The following is a 22,323-nucleotide window of genomic DNA, read 5'->3' on the forward strand; positions in this document are numbered from 1 at the left end:
TGATGAGTATTTGCTACCTTCTTTTGTAAAAATGACTATATTTTAGTACTAATTTTTCTTGAAATTTTCTTATAAGATAAATTTATAAAGTTATAGTTTATCAAGAATATACTTAGTTGAAGGAGAAAAATAAAGTTGGAAGACTGATACTACTACCCATTAATAAGGCTTATTTTATAAAACTTCAATCAGTAATCGAGATAATTATAGTATTGGTGAAAGAGTAGTCAGATCATCAAAGCAAAATAGAGAGCCTGAAAATAGTCCACATGCATACAGTCAACTAATCTTTGATAGAGAAGCAAAGAAAGATACAATGGAGAAAATATGGTCTTTCAACAAGTGATGCTGGAACAACTGAGCATTCACATGTAAAAAGCTAAATTTGCACACAGACCTTAGACCCTTCACCAAAATTAACTAGAAACATATCACAGAGGTAATTGTAAAATATAGAAGAAAACCTAGATGCCTTGGCTATGGTGATAACTTTTTCTCTATCAAAGAAATAATTTATAAACTGGATTTTGTTAAAAGTCCTTTAAAAAGTCTGCTCTGTGAAAGACAATGCCAAAAAAATAAGAAGACAAGCCACAGGCTGGGAAAAAATATTTGTAAAATACACATCTAATGAAGGACTATTAACCAAAACATCCAGAACTTTTAAAATTCAGCATTAAGCCCCAATGTTTATAGCAGCATGTCCACAATAGCCAAACTATGGAAAGATCTCAGATGTCCTTTGACAGATGAATGGATAAAGAAGTGGTACGTATATATAATGGAATATTACTTAGCTGTCAAAAATTTGACATCTTTCCATTTGCAACGATGTGAATGGAACTAAAGGGTATTATGCAAAGCAAATAAGTCAATCAGAGAGAGACAGTTATTACATGATTTCACTCATATGTGGAAATTAAGAATCAAAACAGAGGAGTATAGAAGGAAAAATAAAACAAGATGTAATTAGAGAGAGAGATAGAGAGAAACCATAATAAATTCTTTTTTTTAAAGGTTTTTTTTTTTTTTTTTTATTTGAGAGAGAGAGAGAGAGCATGAGAAGGGAGAAAATCAGAGGGAGAAGCAGATTCTGCATGGAATCAGCTGGAAGTCTGATGTGGGATTGGATCCCAGGACTCCAGGATCATGACCTGAGCTGAAGGCAGTTGCTTAACCAGATGAGCCACCCAGGCATCCCCCGTAAGAGATTCTTAACTATAGGAAAAAAACCGAGGGTTGCTGAAGGGGATGGGGGTGAGGAGATGGGGTAACAGGGAGATGGACATTAAGAAGGACATGTGAAATAGTTAGCACTGGGTGTTATATACAACTGAGGAATCACTGAATTCTACATCTGAAACTGATACTATACTTTATGTTAATTAATTAAATTTAAATTAAAAAAAAACACTCTGATTAAAAAATGGGGTAAAGGTCTTAAGTGCCACCTCCCCAAAGAAGGTACACAGATGAGAAATAAGCATATGAAAAGATGCCCTGCCCCAAATGTCAACAGGGAAATGAAAATTACAACAAGAAGATAACACTCTACAACTCTTAGAATCGCCAAAATCAAGATCACTGACAGCACCAAATGCTTGCAGGGATGTTGAGCAAGAACTCTCATACATTGCTGGTTGGAATGCAAAATGGAATAGACACTTGGCACTCCAGAAGTGAAGTAACAATGCATTTTAGTATTTATTTTTGTGTATTTATTTATAAACGTATTTATTTATTTTAGTTTGAATGATTTGTCTTCAAATGATATATCAAGTAGTTTATTGATCTGGAATTCTTCATACTTTTAGACTGTTCTTCTTACTACTCCTCAAAAAACAGTGTATTTAAAAAAAAAAAAAAGTAAGTTTGGTAGCTCCACACCAGAACTAGTTCCTTTGCAGCCATTTCCTGTCTGACCAAACAGCTGATTAGACATGGGAGCCAACGAGGGCTGCATTGGAGATGGATGGTGACCTTGCTACAACACGTGTTTCTCAACCACACATTTCTGCTGACTATGTCAGCAGGAAGTCAGTCTGTTATACCATGATGATACCGAGGACAGCTTGAATGATCATGTAGACAAAATGGTCCAAAAGAAAGTCTTAGAGAACAAGATATAGATCTTCTAATTACAAATGCAGCAAGGATCATGAAAAATGCCTTACCTCAAATGGGAAAGACTGCAAAAGATGCCAAAGAATGTGTTTAAGAATGTGTGAGTTCATTCGCTTTATAACATCGGAAGCAAGTGAAAGATGCTGTCAACAGCAATGGAAAACTATCAGTGGAGATGATAAGCCCCCTGCCATGCGAGGCTTCCACAGTTATGTAGAACCTCTAAAATTATACCTTTAGAAACTCTGAGAGGCTATGAAAGGAGAGAAAGGGATTGGGGGAACAGTCCCAGCTCTGGATGGACTAAGTGAAGAACTTACAGAGGAGGCATTTAACAACCAGTTAACCAGTTACCACCTGGCTTAACAGCTGCGGACGGTCAACCAACAGAACATATGGGTTATACAGCATATTAACATACAGCACATTAACAAATTTCTGGTGTTCAGCAAATTCGATTTTCATGATTTGAAGAACTGGTAGAATGGGGAGTGTTAGAGAAGCAAAAAAGTCCGTTAAGCCTTTTTATTTTCCTAATGTCTAAAAGACATTAGAAGGAACTGACTGGTGAAAAGATGTCTCTTTGTGTATGAAATAGCTGGAGGGCGCCTGGGTGGCTCAGTGGGTTAAGCCGCTGCCTTCGGCTCAGGTCATGATCTCAGGGTCCTGGGATCGAGTCCCGCATCGGGCTCTCTGCTCAGCAAGGAGCCTGCTTCCCCCTCTCTCTCTGTCTGCCTCTCTGCCTACTTGAGATCTCTCTCTGTCAAATAAATAAATAAAATCTTAAAAAAAAAAATAAGAAATAGCTGGAATGTAGCTTCCTGATGCTTGACTAATTGGGGTGCTGATGGCTACTTGAGAGTCCTTTTCATGAATGATTTTAAAGAGAAATTTGGATTTGAAACATATTAAAATATTTTATTCTGTATGAGAGCTTGTTGCTCAGTATGACCGCTGTATGCACTGTTTATTGAAGTTTATTACTCTCAGACATTTGCAGACAGTTTCTTATTTTCATATTGAATCATGTTACTTTTTCAATTCAGGTGAGCTGCTGGGAAACTCACGATGTTTTTTCTTTTAATAAAATGTAAGGGTAGAGTTCATTCTGAAAAAAAAAAAAAATATATTTTCCCAAACATCAAAGTCAAACTGTTGGGGAGTAAATGAGCTTTTGAACAGCTGTTCTATGCTCTCATTTGAGAGACTCATTCACCAATGAGTCTATATGCTCAGCAATTTCTAACCAATTTCTAATCAATAACTAATCAGCCTTCTATATCTATAATTTACATGTTTTTATATGAACAGCAAGATTATATTCCTTTTATTTTGCTTCTCTTTAAGCCAGTATGTTTAAGCTTGTTCTTCTGTGTGCCTGAGATAGAAAGGAGGCAATAATGTTTGTGGAAATGCTGAGAAAGTGTTCTGGTGCAGAGATTTGGGTCATTAATTTTTACATATTTTTATTTTCTTTGTGCTTATTTGCTTATTTGATTTTCTTTTAGAAAGACCTGAGTGATTAACACTGGAATAAAATTTAGTCAATTCCCAATAAATGAAATATATAGCAATGATCAATCACTTGATTTAATTCATATGTTCACCAATACTTTTGGATAAAAAAAATACATGGTTATCTTCAAATCTACTTTTCCAATTCTTTCATATTTACTTATGCCCTATTTTTAGATAAACAAAATATCTATCTCAAAGTGTACTTGACATATAATGATGAAATGCAGACAGTATAGCATAACAAATTGTTCATAGCAAACCTTAACTAAGCCCACTACAGATTTTTTAAAGAAAAAATTCTAAAATAATTATATTAACTACTACATTTTCAGAAAAATAATTCAATATTGAATATTTTCAGAATTCAAGGCCAAGAGGAATACTCTTCTTAGTGGCTCCCAAAGAAACTTTTTTTTTTTTTTAACAATTTTGTTTATTTATTTAAGGAAGAGAGAGGACAAGGAGGGTAGAAGGAGAGGGACAAGCAGATCTTCTGCTGAGCCGGGAGCCCAACTCTGGGCTCTGTCTGAGAGCCTCTGTCCAAGGCTCATGACCTGAGCTGAAACCAAGAGCTGGATGCTTAACCAGCTGAGCCACTCAAGGTGCCCCCAACTTATTATTATTAGTTTTAAATGATTTTTATTTGTCAGAGAAAGAGAGAGCTCAAGCAGGGGGAATGGCAGGCAGAGGGAGAAGCAGGCTCCCACTGAGTAAGGATCCCAATGCCAGACTCAATCCCAGGACCCTGGGATCATCACCTAGGTGAAGGCAGATGCTCAACCAACTGAGCCACCCAGGCGTCCCTACCCCAAAATTATTTTTAAATTTAAATTTATGAGAAGAATATGGGGCAGAAGTGTAACTGAATTAGAATAAGGAGAACGTATGGACAACTGTGGCTGAGTCAAGATAATTTGTGAAGAATGGGGAAAGGCAAAGCACAGCTGCTTGTACGTAGTTAAAACGTGCATTTGGTGGAGCATGTTTTCCCTGATATTAGAGAAATTGAGTATATATTTTTTGAGAAGTTGAGTATATTTAACAAATATTGGAGGAGCCTATTTTAAGAAGACAATGGCTACATAAAAGTAGAAACAGTCAACAGAGCAAGGTAGAATGGTCTGCCATTATGCCTTTATTAACCAATAAACCATCTTAGCATATTGCTTTCTATAATGTACTTAATCTCTTCTATCTTCACTTAGTCTTTGCACCTACATATTTTGAAAATAACCACAGCTCGTGGGGAATACTTATGCAAGTTGTAGGCAATAACAAAATTTTCAGGATCAACTGTAATTATTTAAGAAACATTATTTATACCATAAAAATGATCCTTTGACTGTGACTAATAAACATTAAAACAAAGTATATGTTTAGGTAAGTTCATTTACATTATCTCATTAAAAGTAATACATGAACAATATTTGAAATAACTTTTTAAAATATTTTGTGGCCTACTTCTATTCTCCCAAGTAGTTTTTCTCATCAATCCATATTCAATTTGTATTTTAAAGGAAAATTAATCTGTATGGTTCTGAATTCTTTACACTTATCTCATCACAATGCTCTGCATGAGCTATTTTCTATCTGTAAATGTTCTAAACCTCTTAAAAGCCCTTTATTCTATGTTGCACAAAACTATTTTATCTACAATTTAAGTCAAGGCTGAAAGGACTCAAATTTCTTTGCAAATGAAAAACTTATTGAGCTAGAATGAGTTGGAAACACTTCTTATTAAAGGTATTTGAATATGTCTGAAAACTGTTATACTAGAAAACAATTTGTGAATTTTAACTTATCCTGAACTTTTCCCCCCAGATATTTAGAATGATATGATTATTAACTAGAAATATATACATTTCTTTGAAAGTACAAGTTTTTTTTCCCTCCTCAGTTCAAATATGGATGCTTCTTATGAATTTTGGAACACTGAAAAATTAAAATAAAATTTAAAAAAATATAGATGTTTCTGATTTATAATAATTGGGGTCATTTTTGATCATGCATTGGACTGCTCATAATAAAATAACATTAGTTCATAGGCTCAATACAATTGCTTTTGGTTTATTTTCCTAAATTTATGAAGGCAGCATATCATACTACCTACTACCACATATATATGCCCTTCAGAAAACTTCCTCTTCTCAAGTTCCATACCATCTACATTCCATTGTTTTTGGTCTTATCATAGGCAATATTAAATTGTTAAGTTCTACATCTTACACATTTGTTTTCTTCCAAATATAAGTTAACTCAGTACAGATTTTTTTTTCTTTACTTCTTTGTGTCCCTCAAATGATAAAGACCATAGTTTGTGAGTAGAATTTGTGCAATAACTATATCACTGACTTCCTGTGTTCTATTTCTAGCTAAATATTGAGCTTGGGATCCAAGTAGGATAATTTTAATTATCTGTGATCTATTAGTTCTTGTCTGAGCAAAGGTTTTCTTTATCCTGAGACATAGTACTAACCTAAGTGAAAAGGGGGGTTGACTCAACAATGCCATATTTGCATAGACAACTGTAGACACCTGTAGTAAAGAATTTCAATTTGGCTCAAGGAACATGGGCAAGGTTTTAAATATAAATATATTAGATCACTACTTCATGACTCTTGCTCATTTTCTTCCCAGTCCTCAATCATTCATAATGTCCAAGATGATATGTGTGTTGCAGTTATACACACATGCACACATGCACTAGCAGTGAAAAGAAATTTTCCAGAAACTTCTTTGGCTTCATTAGTTCAAAGTATCAGCAATAGTTTCAATAGAAATGGGATACAAAACTTTGATATATGTGTCAATTCTGTTGCTATTAGTAAAGAGCTAATTATAGTCACATGTCAAAGGCAGCAAGATATCAGTCAGCTCATATCAGTGTCATTTACCTGAAAAGGCAAGGAGATTAAGTATTACCATTTTAGGGAGAAATATTGGTACTCTCTATATCAAACATTAAAAAACTCAGTGTGATTCCATAATTTATTTGCAGCAATATTGGTTTCAGCAACACAGCTGCTCCTTTTAGTAACTGTGGTAACAGAAAATGCTGCCACATAATGACACATACGGATAAAGTGGCTGATACCATAAAATATCTAAAAGAACCATTTTTCAGAGGAAAAGGTAATATCTTCTATTTCATAATGACTTGAAAGAGGATGGAACTTTCACAGAGTGAGAAAAGAACTTCAAAATGTTTGTGATTCTTTCCAGGCTCTATTTTTATCTTGAAACTGTTGAAGACTAGGAAATACAGAATCATTTTAGTTCTGTTCAGGAAGCATTAAGGGAAAAAAGTCACAATTTACTAACACTCTTCTGGGTGTAAGAGACATGGAGATTAAGTAGATTTATTCCCTGCTCCTCCAGTGGAATTGACAGATGCTTAAAGAGTTTTTTTTTTTTAATATAACATCGCGTTTATTGTAGTAGAATACAAATGCTTCTAGTCCTTGTGAAACTGATACATTATCTGAGCTTTTAAAGATGAATAAAAGGTACAAAGGCCAAGAAGCTTAGCTAATCAAAGAGTGAAAAGGACAAGAGCTAATATTTATTTAGTGCTTTCTGGTAGTTGAAGCTCTTTTAAGCACTTAACATGGATCATTCATTAAATCCTCAAAACAATTCTGAGGGGATCTTATTATTACACCAGTTTTACAGATAGGGAAAAAGAGGCTCAGAATTGTCACATAACTTGCACAGCATTACAAAGCTAATGGCAGAGGAGATGGAATGAAAACCCAGCCTGACCCCAGAGCCAGCACTCAGCATTTTTTTTTTTCCTAACCAGGTCCTGGAAAATAAAATACATTCACCTTACAGGTATTCAAATTATTTTAGGCAGCCATTTAAACACGTTTTAAAGTAGAGACAACACAGTAAGACAGATACTTCACATCTTATAGTTTTGTGCTGGGAACTTTTGAGATGACTTAAGACTAAAGGCTAGGACATTGTTTAGGGATAATTGTGTATGAAATATGTGAGAGTCTAACTTATGATAATAGAGCAATGAATGGAAAAGGAGGTGGATCGAGATATGGGAATTAAAATTTCCGAGAGCTGATGTCTTATCAGGTGCAGAAAGCTGGTAAAGGATGAAAGATGATTGTGTCGATGATGTTAAATTTCACTGAGAGTAAAGCAAGCATAATAACTCTGGAGTGTGATTTGAAAGATGGGACAGAAGATGTTTTGAGTAAGTTGAAATTGAAATGTCAAGTGAACATTTGTAGGATGTGCACAATAAACAAGTCAACATTGAAGTCTGAAGCAGAGGGAGAGAAAAGAGTTTGTGAGTTCAATTTCAATTCCCTTTAGTTTAATTTAATGAGTATTACTGAACAAGTAGTATACTCTGTCAAAGTAAGATTGGTAGATATATGGAAAGACTGGTAGGAAATCATGCCTGTTTACCAGGATCTAAACCTCTGTGAAGAGTCATCAGTATGTAGGTAGAACATGAATTACATTACCCTAAGACACCATGAGATCAAAGGGAGAAAAGCACCAAATACAGAATGAAGAGCAGGGCAAAGAATAAGGAGATTAATTAAAGTTGTAAAATGATTACAAGAAAGACCTAGAAAATACAATGTCTGGATGTAATAGCAATGGAGTTTCAATAAGGGAGATTTCAACAGTGACCTGCACTGCACAATGTCAATATGCAGTGTGCTTTTTTAGTACTTCTCTCTTTGTTGTTCCTCCTTAGCAGTATTTATCTGCAATCTTGGAATGATTTTATTTATTCAACAATGCACCTGAAATAAGCACCCAAAATAGCATCATACCTCCCGCTCCTTCAGCTGGCTGTGCTCCGCTTCTGTTGCTCACAATGGAAAGCAAGCAGGCAAATGTCGCCAACGTCACATTCTAGTTTGTGGGAAGAGTATGACTCCAAAATAGAGTGTTTCTCGAAAATCACATCAAGAAATATGATTATATCTCAGTTGTGATTTAATTTCCTAGTATCAAAATGATTTAGGAAAAAAAAAAGCATGCGAGGCACTATTTTGTAGAGTAATCTTCTTGAGTAAAATGGTTTCTATCTAATTGCAACTTTTATATTTACTGTAACACTTTTAAGCAGGAAAAATTACAGGTTGTATGAACCGACAGAAAATACATATTTAAGTCTTTTATATGTATGGAATTATCAGACATTTATAGAATTGAAACCTGAAAAGAGTGTGAGGTAACAAAAAGTGAACAAAATTCAAATACCGAGACATACATAGGCCACAATTATGCCACCTGTAGTCTACTACTGAGAAAAATTTCAACAATATGTTATTTGGCATTTGTTAAATGTGGGAAAATATAAAGACTTACAGTAGAGCTTACCTTTTCCTAACATGGTACAGTTATTTTCTGATATTCATTCTGTTACTTAAAGTAAAGGGACTGAAATACATTATAAGTAACACAAAATAATCTGGTTCCTTAAGTTCAATCGTGCATCTTTCCTAAGGATTTATGGTGAATTTGGGGTGAAAATGCATCAGAGGCAAGAAACAAACACAAACAAAAATTTGTTCTTCACAAAAACATCTGCTAGTTTTTAAAGGAGCTGAAACTTCATCTTATAAAATAAGCTAATTTCTCTTTATAGTTCTTAATAGTGTATAACTATTAATATTTTTATAATTAATGATAGTACTTATTCACAAGTAATACAAAATAGACGATAAAATTTCAATTATAAAGTACAGCTTCCAGAATGGATTCTGGAACATGCTCTATAGATCCCTTTTCTCTTTGCAATAGTGAAGAAACTGACAATTTCAAACAAGTTAACTGATACACAGAATAAGTAGTGTCATAATGTTTACTCTCCAGAATGTAGTCAAGAGCCTTGAAGCAAGCTCCTTCCCACCTTCCTCTCCAGGATTAAGCCAGTGAGCAGCTAACCCCAGTCCTGAAAAAGCCACATGCTTAAGCTCACACTGTTTCAGTGTAGTTTTTCACGTCTCCTCAAAAGTCACTTTACTTTAGTTGCGGCTATACCAAGCTTCTTGTCTGTTTTTTCTGCCCTCAATAAGTTAAATACAACAAATTGGAAAGTGTCAGGGAAGGAGTTATGAGGTACAGGCTCAGGGATGATACAAGAAGTGACAACTGGTCAACTGTAGCCAGGCAGGAGCCTTAAGGACTATGTAAAACAAGTCCAAATACTCGGGCATCCAAATGGGGATAAGAGTCGTATTAACCTCAATAGCCTTTGGGAAGCTTACTACTTTCCAGTAAAATAATGTTGATAATCTGATCATAAATTTTTAAGAACAAACAAAATTCTGCCTCACCATATTCTTTCTAACATGCAGGCTAAAGTTAAATACATTTTGTCAAGTTTTTTATTCAAAATATTTAAATAACATAAGTAATCTGAATACTTCACATATAGAGTATGTTTTTCTTCTATGAATTTAGGATAAATAGTTTCATTCAATGGTTACTCAACTCACTTCAGTTCTGATGAAAATTCAGATACTAATTTTCATATATTTTCCATAGTTCCTTTTTTCTTCTTCCCTATTTCAAGGGGAGAGCTCCTTTACAACAAATGTATTATGTACTGGTTCTTATTTTTTAGCTCTGACCTCACACAATCCATTTAAGAAAGCCTCTCAATTCCTAACACTATTAATTATATATTTTAGAATATTTAAAATGAAATATTTTTGAAAAAAATGTATGCAACTGTGCTTTTCTGACTGCTTTTAACTGTAAGAAAAATGAATCTTGAAATGTGTGGTTCTCATGGAAAGTAACTATGACTATATAACTGTGCATCTAATCACCAACTGGTCCATCTATTTAGTTTATCACCAAGATTCAGGTCACAGCAGTGGTCAAATAATACTTTTGAGCCCAAGATTCATCTGGGTGGATTTTTCACAAAACATCTCCCACAGATATCCATCAATTACCTGAACAGTGTATATGGATAAAATCTGGGGAAATATTTTTGATGGAGAGATAATGACAAGCATAAATATAGATAATTCTACAAAAATTGTCTTTTTTCAGGCGTTTGTACTTTCATCTGTGTCTTTAGCTACATGTCTACTAATTCATATGTCATTTTTAAGTCCTCATCGAGGGCAAGGCACATTGCATGCAAATATTTAAACCCTGTCACAAACCTAAGATGGGTATTATTGTTTAGATGTTTTTCAAATGACTTTCCCTATGTCCCTTTAGACATTAAGTGGCATAGCTCAGTCAACTTGAATGCAGACTAAAACACTGTCTTGACTAATGAACTCAAATATGCAACACCATCTAGCCTTCACCAGACAAAGACATGGAGGCAAGGGACAGCTGTAGCTGGGAGTAAAACATTCTACAACCTGTCAAGTGAAGATGTAAGTTTGTTGGGGGCTCTGAAGGCAGATGAAATGAACATAGATACACAGATCCTGAGTTGTTTAACTCAAAGAGGAGATTGTTTTCCTTAGTGGCTGGTCCCAATTTGCACATCAACCTTTGAGGCAACCTGGATGCAGAGGTAAGACCTTCCTTGAGAGGCTGACAGGCAAAGGTAGATTCCTATGAGTCCTTTCAAATGCGCCAACCATCAATTCTTGAAGAACATGACTATAATTTTAGCAGGATCCACAATCTCCTGCCTGATTCTTACTGAACTGTGCTCCCAGTTAGAGAATCTAAACATCTTTCACAAGAATAAAAGCTTCATGTTGAAGCTATCCTATTCATTGCTGTCTCATACTTCATGTATGATTCTTATTACATAGAGAGTATTTATTAAATATTAATTGAGCTAATGGAAGGACAGAATAAGTACCACTATGCAAACTACCATATTCCCAGAAAGAATGTGAATATGGGACACCTTGACTTTTTTGGACATACTGACTAATCCCTCATCATAACAACCCCACCATGGGTCACTCATGCAGGATGGCACTGTTGATTGAGATCATTAAGAGCTAGCAAGAAGTGATAGAATGTATTTTCCTACCTTTATTGTATATGGTCTTCACCTCTTCTGTAGACAATAAATACTCAAACATCCAGTGACTATATACCAACTATGTCTATTCATTTTTTATGTTGATAATGAATTTACATTTGGCAGGCAGTAATTTACCATATAATTGTGATTACTAATATTTATTTAATTTTTTGAAGTCATTCTTAAAATTTATAAAATATGTAATATTAATATCATGTATATCTAGTCTTGAAGAAGCAGAAAGTTTTTATAAAATGTCTTGTGCTTTCAAGTTTGCCAGAGAAAATTACTTATGATAGAATTGGTTTATAGTTTCCAAGTTTTACATGTAGTCAGAGACAGTTATATGCTCCTATAACAAGAGATATTCTTTTTTTTTTTTTAAAGATTTTATTTATTTGACAGAGAGAGATCACAAGTAGGCAGAGAGGCAGGCAGAGAGAGAGAGAGGAGGAAGCAGGCTCCCTGCCAAGCAGAGAGCCCGATGTGGGACTTGATCCCAGAACCCTGAGATCATGACCTGAGCCGAAGGCAGCGGCTTAATCCACTGAGCCACCCAGGCGCCCAACAAGAGATATTCTAAAGTTAATTTTAACTCTGTCCCCAATGAAATGTATCAATAAACTCATTAATAACCTACATTGGTTAAATACTAAGTTATGATTGATCAGAAAAGTGCATTTTAAGCCAGGTACACTTAAGTTTGAATCATTATAATAAATAAAATTGAAATGGGGTTCCACTATTACTATCCTTCTAGAAATGACTAAGAGTCCTTACTAGGAACTATTTGTTGATAAGGAAAATTAATTATTAAAGGAAACTATAAACATCCCAATACAAAACCATTCTGCACATGGTACACAGAGCAGCTCTCCATTCTGTTCTCTGAAGCATGCTCTTTCACAGTGACTAGAAAAAATGTTATCTGAGAAATGATGAGAGGGTTAGGAAAGTCAATATTTGGAATGAAGTGAGTTTTCTCCAAATATTGAACAATCTTTATAAGGAAAAGGAAAAGACTCATTCCTTTTTCTATCCAGAGAACAGATTATAATGTGTGCTGTATATCTATAATGTTGTATATCTGTGCAAGATGTAGAGAATCAAAATTTATTCCATCCACATGTACAGAAGTCTAAAATATGAGAAATTAACATAAAATGATTCAGAGTTGATAAACTCTCCTGTGTGGGTAAAAATAAAATTTAAACCTATTGTATAGAAAAAATTACTATCCAATAAATGTAGAAGTCTCTATCAAAAGAAACAATAGACGATAACAACAACAACAACAACAAAACCCCAGGCAAGCTGTGCTTACAATAAAAAAGAACACATATCAAGAGAAAAAAAAAACATTATGATGAAAATTATAGACATAACAAAAAAAATTCACCCCCAAAATAAAAAGACAAAGAGCACACTGAAAATAGCATAAATACATGTAGTTTAAAATTGTAAATAGTTTTTTCACCTAAGAATAAAATGCAATAGCATTTTTAAAGAACAGATTATTTTAGTAAAGAACTAAATAATATGTCTAGAAGTCAAAGCAAAATTTATAGGCAATTCCCTTCATTAAATCTACTTATGTTCAAAATAACTAAAGTGGCATTTGTTTTTTGCTTGAACTTTTTAGGATATATCAAGGAGTCACTCTTCCAGAAACTTTTGAGCAATAGCCTTTTTGTTAGGAATACTCCTTTATTAATTTTGCCATTGATAAAAATGTCTTCCTGGGAACGGAGACTTTACAAAGGAACTGTTATTAATTGATGTATTCACCTAAAATTTAAAGATGGCTAAATTGTATCTTTTTAACAAGTTTAAGACATTGTCATAGTTAGCTCCTTAAATACGCAAGTATAATTCCACACATTAGAATATCCACAGTCCTATCATACTATCAGTTGACAGATTAGGAAACATACTCTCAATATGGAAGCAATCCAATATGAATTAATAGTACCAACCCTTGTTATCATGTTAGGGGTGTTACTGCTGAAATACCTCCTGTCTTTCATATTTATTCATAGTTCTCCTTTCAGCAAGTGGTAAATTTTAGTCAGATATTATTATTATTATTATGTGTAAGACTGATGATTCACAGACCTGTACCCCTGAAGCAAATAATACATTATATATTACTTAAAAAAATAATTATTTTCCTGGCTTACAAAGGGACATCTTCTTTCTGTATCCTCACATGGTAGAGAGTAAGATTGTCTTTCTTCTTATTATTACTAGGGTACTAATTCCGTCAGTGAGACTCCACCCTCATGACCTAATTAATTTCCAAAAGCCCTACATCCAAATATCATATTGGAAATTAGAGACTCATCATATGAATTTTATGGGGATATTACAGACAATAGTACTGTGCTTCAAACAAATACAGAAATTTGACAAGTGCAGATAAGGGAGGAAATCAGTGAAAATAGGGTTCACAGTAGAAATTATCAGTGACAATAATCTATGCACTGGCCCCACCTACCTCTCAAAAATTTGAACTATAGGAAATTTATCTATAAATAGTCTGATAGCATGAATAGAGCTAAATCTTAAATCCATTTCAGAGAAGAATTTTTGTCTAGAAACCTTTTTTAAAAATACTTTATTTATTTATTTGAAAGAGAGTAATAGTGTGAATGGGAAGAAGGTCAGAGCGGGAGGGAGAGGGAAAGAATCTCAACCCTGAGACCATGACCGAAGCTAAACCAAGAGTCTGACACTTAACTGACGAAGCCCCCTGAAAAACTTTTTATATGGTATAATATATAATACCCCAAATAGAATTTTACATACAGATCATGTCTATATATTCAAAATAACTTCTTATACAAATAGGTAGCATTTCAAAGCACTCAACAGTTTAGGGGGGAAAAAGGTGGAGATAATATGTCAAATATCTGATGAAAATTTCCTATTTTGCTCTAGTAAAGAATTGACTTTTAGGGGCGCCTGGGTGGCTCAGTTGGTTAAGCAAGTGCCTTCGCGGCTCAGGTCATGATCTTGGAGTTACGGAATCAAGTCCCACGTCAGGCTCCCTGCTCGGCAGGGCGTCTGCTGCTCGCTCTGACCTCTCCGCCTCATGCTCTCTCTCTCTCAGTCTGTGTGTCTCTAAATAAATAAATAAATAAATAAATCTTAAATTTAAAAAAAAAAAAAAGAATTGACTTTTAAAAAACAATAACGTCACTAATGATAAAATCAATAAGAACATTCTGGAGTTAATAGAACCTTCAGTAGTTAGTATTTACAAATATCACTATTACCTTAGTTCAATTCAAACATAGAGTCATTGCTGAACTTCATACTCATCCCTATGATTCTAGTGAATAAGAGGTGACAGAAAGTCACTTTCAGAAAAGGCCATGGAAAATTTATCCAATTAGATTGTATTAAAGATGGTATAACTTATCATTATAGCCAAAACTCATTTCTGAATATTGACTACCTCTGGTCAATTGTAATGGAAAAATGTTTCACACAGATTAGCAACTAATCTGAGAAGTACTTTTAAACTCTGGGATCTTCGTAAAAACCAGTTTAGCTTGGAAAGGGTAATATTTTCTTGACTCAAAGAAAACAAATAAGTTTATATATTTTATATATACATATGCTGTATTATATATAAATAACTACATATAGAATTTATAATATGCAAAGTAATATAGGAAAATAATAGAACAGATTTTAAAATATAGAAAATGTAAAAAAATACATTTAGTTATTAATTAATATAAAAGCAAAAAGAATTTTGGAGAATAAGAGCTAATAAGAAATCCAATTCTCCTAGGAAGATACTCTAATTATTAGGAGGAGAGAGAGCATTCTGTTCCTGGCTGGGGCTACCTGAATAGAAGTTCAGTCAGGCTAAATTTGAGAGGGTGGACTGGGGAGCAAGTGAGTCATGGTTCAAATACATGAACTCCTGCTCTTCCTTAATAAGTTTCAGTGCATTTTCTAAAGCATGTATTTCTTCATTTCCTATATGACCTTAGGACAATTTTCAAACTTTAAATGGTTGGTTATTGAAATTTGACCACTTATTTTTCACTCCACAGAGCATCTCATATTAATGTTTTGGAAGTGTGATTCCATTTTTATATATTAATGTTTAATTGTTCAAACTGTTAAAATAGGGGCACCTGGTTGGTTAGGCATCTGCCTTTGGCTCAGGTCATGATCTGAGGGTCCTGGAACAGAGCCCTGCATCAGGCTCCCTGCTCACTGGGGAATCTACATGCCCCTTCCCTCTGCTGTGCCCCCCCCAATATAAATAAATAAAAATCTTTAAATGTAACAGTTAAAATATGTCTGACTGTTTATCTATTATCTACCTTCATAAAATTTATACAAATATACATATGCATATTCTTTCAGCACTGCTATTGTGAATAAAGAACACTGACTTTACAGCTTGTTTGTAAAGTAAAATATCTATGCTGGGAAACAGAAGTTGGAAAAGTACAGGGTTGTGCTCCTAAAGCAGAAGTGGCATTCAGAGAAAGAGCACACCATTGTCCCCGCCTTGAGCTCCAGAACTATGGCTGGCAGATTTTTCTCCAGGGAAATGTCAGGCCATAAAATAACTTTGAAAGTTTTCCAAGGAAATTAGTTTTACTTAAAACAGACTGTGAGGAAGTTGAGACATAAGGGTGCTCTCAAAAACAATGGTGAATTTGTTCATATGTAACGAGGAAAATGTCATAGCTTCATTGAAGATACAAGTTACACCATAGGTAAGACAGCTCACCAGAAAGAACGTTGGGGAGACAGGTAAATCCTTCAGGGGGTCCTCAAAGACTTGTGTTAAGAACAACTCTTGCGAAAAAGCCTGCGTTTAATGGGTATTAAGTTAATGATAAACAAGGCACCTGGGTAGCTCAGATGGTTAAGCAACTGCTTTCAACTCAGGTCATGATCCCAGAGTCTAGAATCGAGTCCCGCATCACACTCCCGGCTACACGGGGAGTCTGCTTCTCCCTCTGACTTTCTCCACTCTTACGCTGTCTCACTCCCTCTCTCTCAAATAAATAAAATCTTTTAAAAAATTAATGATAAACAAAACACAAAGAAAATTCAGTCCTGTATGACTTCACTGGTATATTTCTACCAAACATTTAAAGAGGAAGGGATACCAATTCCTCATAAATGCTACCAAAAAATATTTGAGGAAGGAAAACTTCCCAACACATTATATGGGCCAGCATTACCTTCATACAAAAACCAAAAAAAGACATTACAAAAAAAGAAATCTAGAGATCAGTATCTCTTATAAATAGGGAGAAAATAACTACTCCAGAAAAATACTAGTGATATATAAAACAGATTATGGATCATGACCAAGAGGGAATTATGTCTAGAATTGAAATCGTTTAAGATTTGAAAATCAATTAATGAAATACGCCATAATCAATAGATTAAATGGGAAAAACCACATGAACATCTCAAAAAATGGAGAAAAAAAGTATTTGACAAAATGCAGCATGTCCTCATCATAAAAATAGTCAAAAACCTAGGTGTGGAAAACAAATTCACCCAATAATGGATGAAAAATCCCTGGTTAATATCACATTTTATGGTGAAGGACTAGATGCTTTTCCCTTACTGTCATCGATGTAAATTTTGTGATTAATAGTCTATTAAAGTTTTGTTTTATATTAAGATTCCTTGGCAGTATTAGTTTTTCTTTAAAATTTCTCAAAATATATTCCAAATTTATTGGCACAAATGTTTCCTTTATTTGAGAGAGAGAGCGCGCGCACTTGTGAGTGGGGAGAGGGACAGGAGAGGAAGAGAGAATCCTCGAGCAGACTCCCCAGTGAGTCCTGAGTCCTACTCTGGTCCTGGACCCTGAGATCAAGACATGAGCCAAAATCAAGAGTTGGACACTTAACCAACTGAGCCATCCTGCTGTCCCACATCTTTAAAATTTCTGAGGTAACTGAATGTGTTAGAGAATATAATATATATCATACATGTCTAAAGTTTTTGAGCTGTTTTGTCATCTATTAAGTATGACTTCTGTAGATGTGTTTCCCATTAAATTCATTTTTAACTCTTTGAGAGCAGAGTACAATAGAAACTCATTACGTCAAAGTACTTAATCAGTATTGAACAAAATTCTTATTTGTACTGTGCAAGTTCTGAGAACTCTACATTTTTTTCTCTTCACTTAATTTCTGATAGATATGTGCCAAAAGGTATGCATAATCTTATTCAGTTCTTTATAAAGGAAACGCAGGTTCAACTCTCTATTATTATTTTATTATAATCTATCTTTCCTTTTAATAGCTGAATTAAAATCTTTAAAATTATTGCTATTAGCATCGATATGAGATTATTTTTGTCTCTCTTGTTCCTGCCTTCTAAGCAATTCCCTTAGTGTCTTCTCACTATGTTAGAAAATGTGGAAATTACATTTCCTAATGTGCTTTTAGGAATGCCTGGGTGGTTCAGTTGGTTAAACATCTGTCTTCTGCTCAAGTCATGATCCCAGTGTCCTGGTATTGAATCCCACATCTGGCTCTTACTTCCCCTTCTGCCTGCTGCTCCCCCTGCTTGTGCTTTCTCTCTCTGACAAAAAATTAAATAAAATCTTTAAAAAAGTGCTTTTAGTGCTGACCACGGTTACTCAATGCAAGATCAAAACAAAACAAAATGCATCTTTACACGCAAATCCATTTATCATCTCCTTCCACTCAGTATATCTCTCCTTTAAGAAATAAGACTAAAAAATGCTGGTGATTTTTAATGAAACAATGATTTCATGTTCAGCTTTACATGTCCCAAGACTGAAGAGTGGCTTCCTCTCCACCATCGGCTCGGCGGCTGCAAAACAGCAACTATGCATGAAAGCATCTCCATCCATTGTGTCCAGGCTGGCATCCAGAATGGCAATGCTTGTTGGGAGCTTGATTGCCTGGAACATGGCATCCAGCTCAATGGTCAGATGCTGAATGACAAGACCACTGAGGGAGAGGATTCCTCCAACACCACCACCTTCAACATCCATCCATCCAGAGACGGATGCTGGCAAGCAGATGCCCAGGGCAGCGTTTGTTTTCTTTTCCAATAGAAAAAGTATTTGACAAAGTACAACCATTCATGAAAAAAGCATGTAGGATAAGATCTGTCAATGAATTGGGTTTAGAGTAGAAGTATCTACTTCGTACTGTATCTGTTTTCCCTCCTCTCCTTGTATTGGTTCCCTCTTTGCTTTCTCTCCATCTCAGTATCATAGTAAAGAAATAATGTTAGAATGTGACTCAAGCAGTCACATTTTCCCTCATGCTCATCATACATTTCTAGCTGGGGTGACTGCTGTTGGCAGAGTCAGGCTGATACAATGGCTCAGGAGATATGAAAGGGAGAACTGCCCTCACCTAAAATATAACTCTGGTGCCAGCTAAGGCTCAGAGTACATAAACGAAATCCAAAGCGATAGCTGCAAATTCTACTGACCCTCAAGAAATTCCACTAACTTCCAGGTTTTAATTTGGCCCTGCACACAAGAAGATGTGTTTGAATAAAATGAACAATTTTGTTAATCTGAATTTTTTCATCAGTAGTTTTTTTTTTTTTTTAACCAGTTTTTCGTCACTCAGTGTTTGGCTACCCAAAACCATTTGCTCTCTATTTTTTTTTTTTTAATAGCATATCACAAAATATCACTTTTAACAACACCTTTTGAAATACCCAGCATTAGTGACTTATTGTGCATCTTAGTCCCTGGACCAAAGGCACTGATGGACCCTTTTGGTCAAGGATTGGTATTAATCTAGGGAACAGAGATGCACTGCATTTTGAGTATTTGAAAAAGCGAAAAGCTGATATAGTTTATAGATATACAGAATGAACTACTGAATGCTATGATTTCATTAATGATGAATATTTGATTCTCTTAATACTTCTAAATAAGTATTTTTGTTACAAATTGAAAACACTATTGTTAGTTCTGTTAGTGTGTCAGACATCAGCCTGAGGAGCTTGTGGTTGGTGAGAAGACATTTAAGATGAACATGATCAGTACTGAAGTAAAAATATTACATTGGATGAGAAAGACAGAGTGCAACTGAAGGGTTATTATGATGTTTTGCCCATGAAACTGACTGAAAACTTTACCAATGAAACTCTTACGGGAGTTTCACTTTTAACACTCTTAGAACAAAATTCCACTTTCTGCCTTACTTTTCCAAACTCTTCTTCAGCTTTCACATGCATTTGACATTATTAAAAATGATTAGAGATAGTTGATCTTAAAACATTTGTTGCCTAAGAAAAGGAACAAGTGGATGCAAATATCAAAGCCATTGATTTCTCATATATCCTCAGATGAAATTTTGATATTATCGTAACAAATTTCATGATGCATTGAATACATATATTGAATATTACATGGCTTTAGCAAAATTATCCGACTTTACTTTTTCATGAAAATGACCATATACTGACATATTTTTTCCACTTTGTCCTACTTATGCCAAAAAGAATGGAATTCAGAAAGAGCATTGAAGATACAGAAAAAAAATGTGGGAAATGATTTCATAAGTGCCTGAGTGCAGTTACAGAAGTATAATTGGTAGACATTATAAAATGTCAGCTTTTATCTATGGTAAATATAATTTACACAGCAGAAAAGAGTGATTAGAGTCAGATCACTGAGAGGCTAATGAAAAGACCCGTCGGCACAGAGGCGGATTGTTCATTTTGCAAGAGATCAGAGAAATGACAAGTGCTGAAGGTGTTTTTATATGCTCCGAGACTCATCGCAGACAAGCTCAATCATGCCCTGGGATACAGAGCAATCTAATCGTTTTTTATTAAATAATTCAAATTCTATGGCCTGTGTTTGACTCACATTTTGAAAGTTATTGAACTGAGTCATTCATTGCTTGGAAGTTAAAGTATGTTTCATAAATTGGGCTTGTAAGAAACATTAACAGAAGAGGGCCTTAAGAAAACAGAACAGAATAAAGGGATGGGGCTTAGCAGGGACAATAAATGGGAGACCAAATTGCAAAACCAAATTGCGACGACAAAATAAATAGATCTGATATGCTGTTGAAAATAACAGTCTACATATTTGTTTTGTAAGTGATGTCCTCTAATAACTGTTAAAGGAGTTACTTGAAAAGCTTCATGGTTTGTTTTGTACTCCAGTTAATGAGATTGTAGAACTTAAAACACTGCCTAAGGAAGAGACGATGAAAAAGAAAATTATGCTTCTTTAGAATCTTTTGGTAAATGAGTATTATTGCTTAATCAAATAAAATTGAATCACAAGGGAAATCAGAGGAAAGCAGAACTGAGAAAACTCTTAGAAGGACATTTAAAGGAAACTAAGATGAGATATTTAAAGAAACGTGAAAGAGATAAGCTCAACAATAACAATTCCTGTTAAATATATATTTATCTATTTATTATCTTATTTTTCTAGGTAGTAAAGAAATCAGTTGGGTGGTCTACTCATATTATTTAAAATTTCATTAAAGCATCTAACTAGTATCTTGGGGTAAATTTAGGCAACAAATATAGAGAAGTATTTTAAATCCTGAGATTTTAAACACTAACCTGTAATAATTCAGGACAGCATGTTTTCTTAAGATAAACAACTATTCATCATTCTTGGCTAGAACTCTTTTGTTATTTTTTGAGTTGGAAAGTAAAACATAATTTTAAGTATTATTCTCAGAAGAAATTCAGCCAATAATTCAAGAAATATAATTATAATAATTTAGATCATTATAATAAATAATCAGCCCAAAATACAATAACAGCAAAAGCAACAACATCAAAATAGTTAAAAAGCAAGAGTCAATTTGCTTAACAGTATACCAGAATTAATGAATGAATTTATCTAAGAAAGAAAATGGAAGATTCAAGGGCATAATAAATATTACTCATTAGGAATATATCTGGAAGTACTCAAAAGAAAAATAAAATGGCAAAGAAGAAAAAAACTGTACTAAAATTTGCACGAGAGAAATTAAATAATAAAATCTGCAGAATAATACTTTAGAGAAATGTAAATTGACCCTTTTACACATAGGTGGTTTTTTAAATACACCTAGACCTGAATATTCACATCAGTAAAACAACAAAACAACACAAAACAAAACAACTTACTTTTTAATTTATACAGGCCAAATTTTACTTTATGGCACATAGTTCAGTGAATATTGATATATGCAAAAAGTCATGTATCTGTAACTACAAAATTCCCCCATACCACTCCTCTCTACTGATAGCCACTTACATGCCTCTTCCAGAATGCCGGATAAGTGGAAATACATATGTTGCTTCTGGTTTCATTTACTTAGTAAAATGCATTTGGGAGGACTTCATGATATTGTGTGTATCCATTTTTTATTACATTTTATTGACAATATGGATTTGCCAAAGGATTTTTGTTTTAAACCATTTATTGGACAAACAGTACGTGGACTGTTTCCAGATTTTGATGATTATTCCTTAAGATGTACACATTCCTGTACATGCTTTGTATAAAGATAAGTTTATATTTTCTTTAGATATGTACCTCAGAGTGAGATTTCTGGGTAATATAAGCATACGATTACTTGTATACGAACTTAAAAACAGGTTTTTTTTATAAAGATTTTACTTATTTGACACTCACAGAGAGAGAGAGAAAGAGAGAGAGATCACAAGTAGGCAGA

The 22,323-nt window shown here is 34.2% G+C and overlaps 1 pseudogene; it reads left to right on the forward strand.

Moving 5' to 3' along the window:
• The first annotated feature begins 1,968 nt into the window (after nt 1-1,968).
• On the forward strand, nt 1,969-2,591 carry LOC122902327 (annotated as a pseudogene).
• The last annotated feature ends 19,732 nt before the right edge of the window (nt 2,592-22,323 follow it).

This window comes from Neovison vison, chromosome 1 (assembly GCF_020171115.1).
Source record: "Neovison vison isolate M4711 chromosome 1, ASM_NN_V1, whole genome shotgun sequence".
In the NCBI taxonomy this organism is placed as follows: Eukaryota; Metazoa; Chordata; class Mammalia; order Carnivora; family Mustelidae; genus Neogale; species Neogale vison.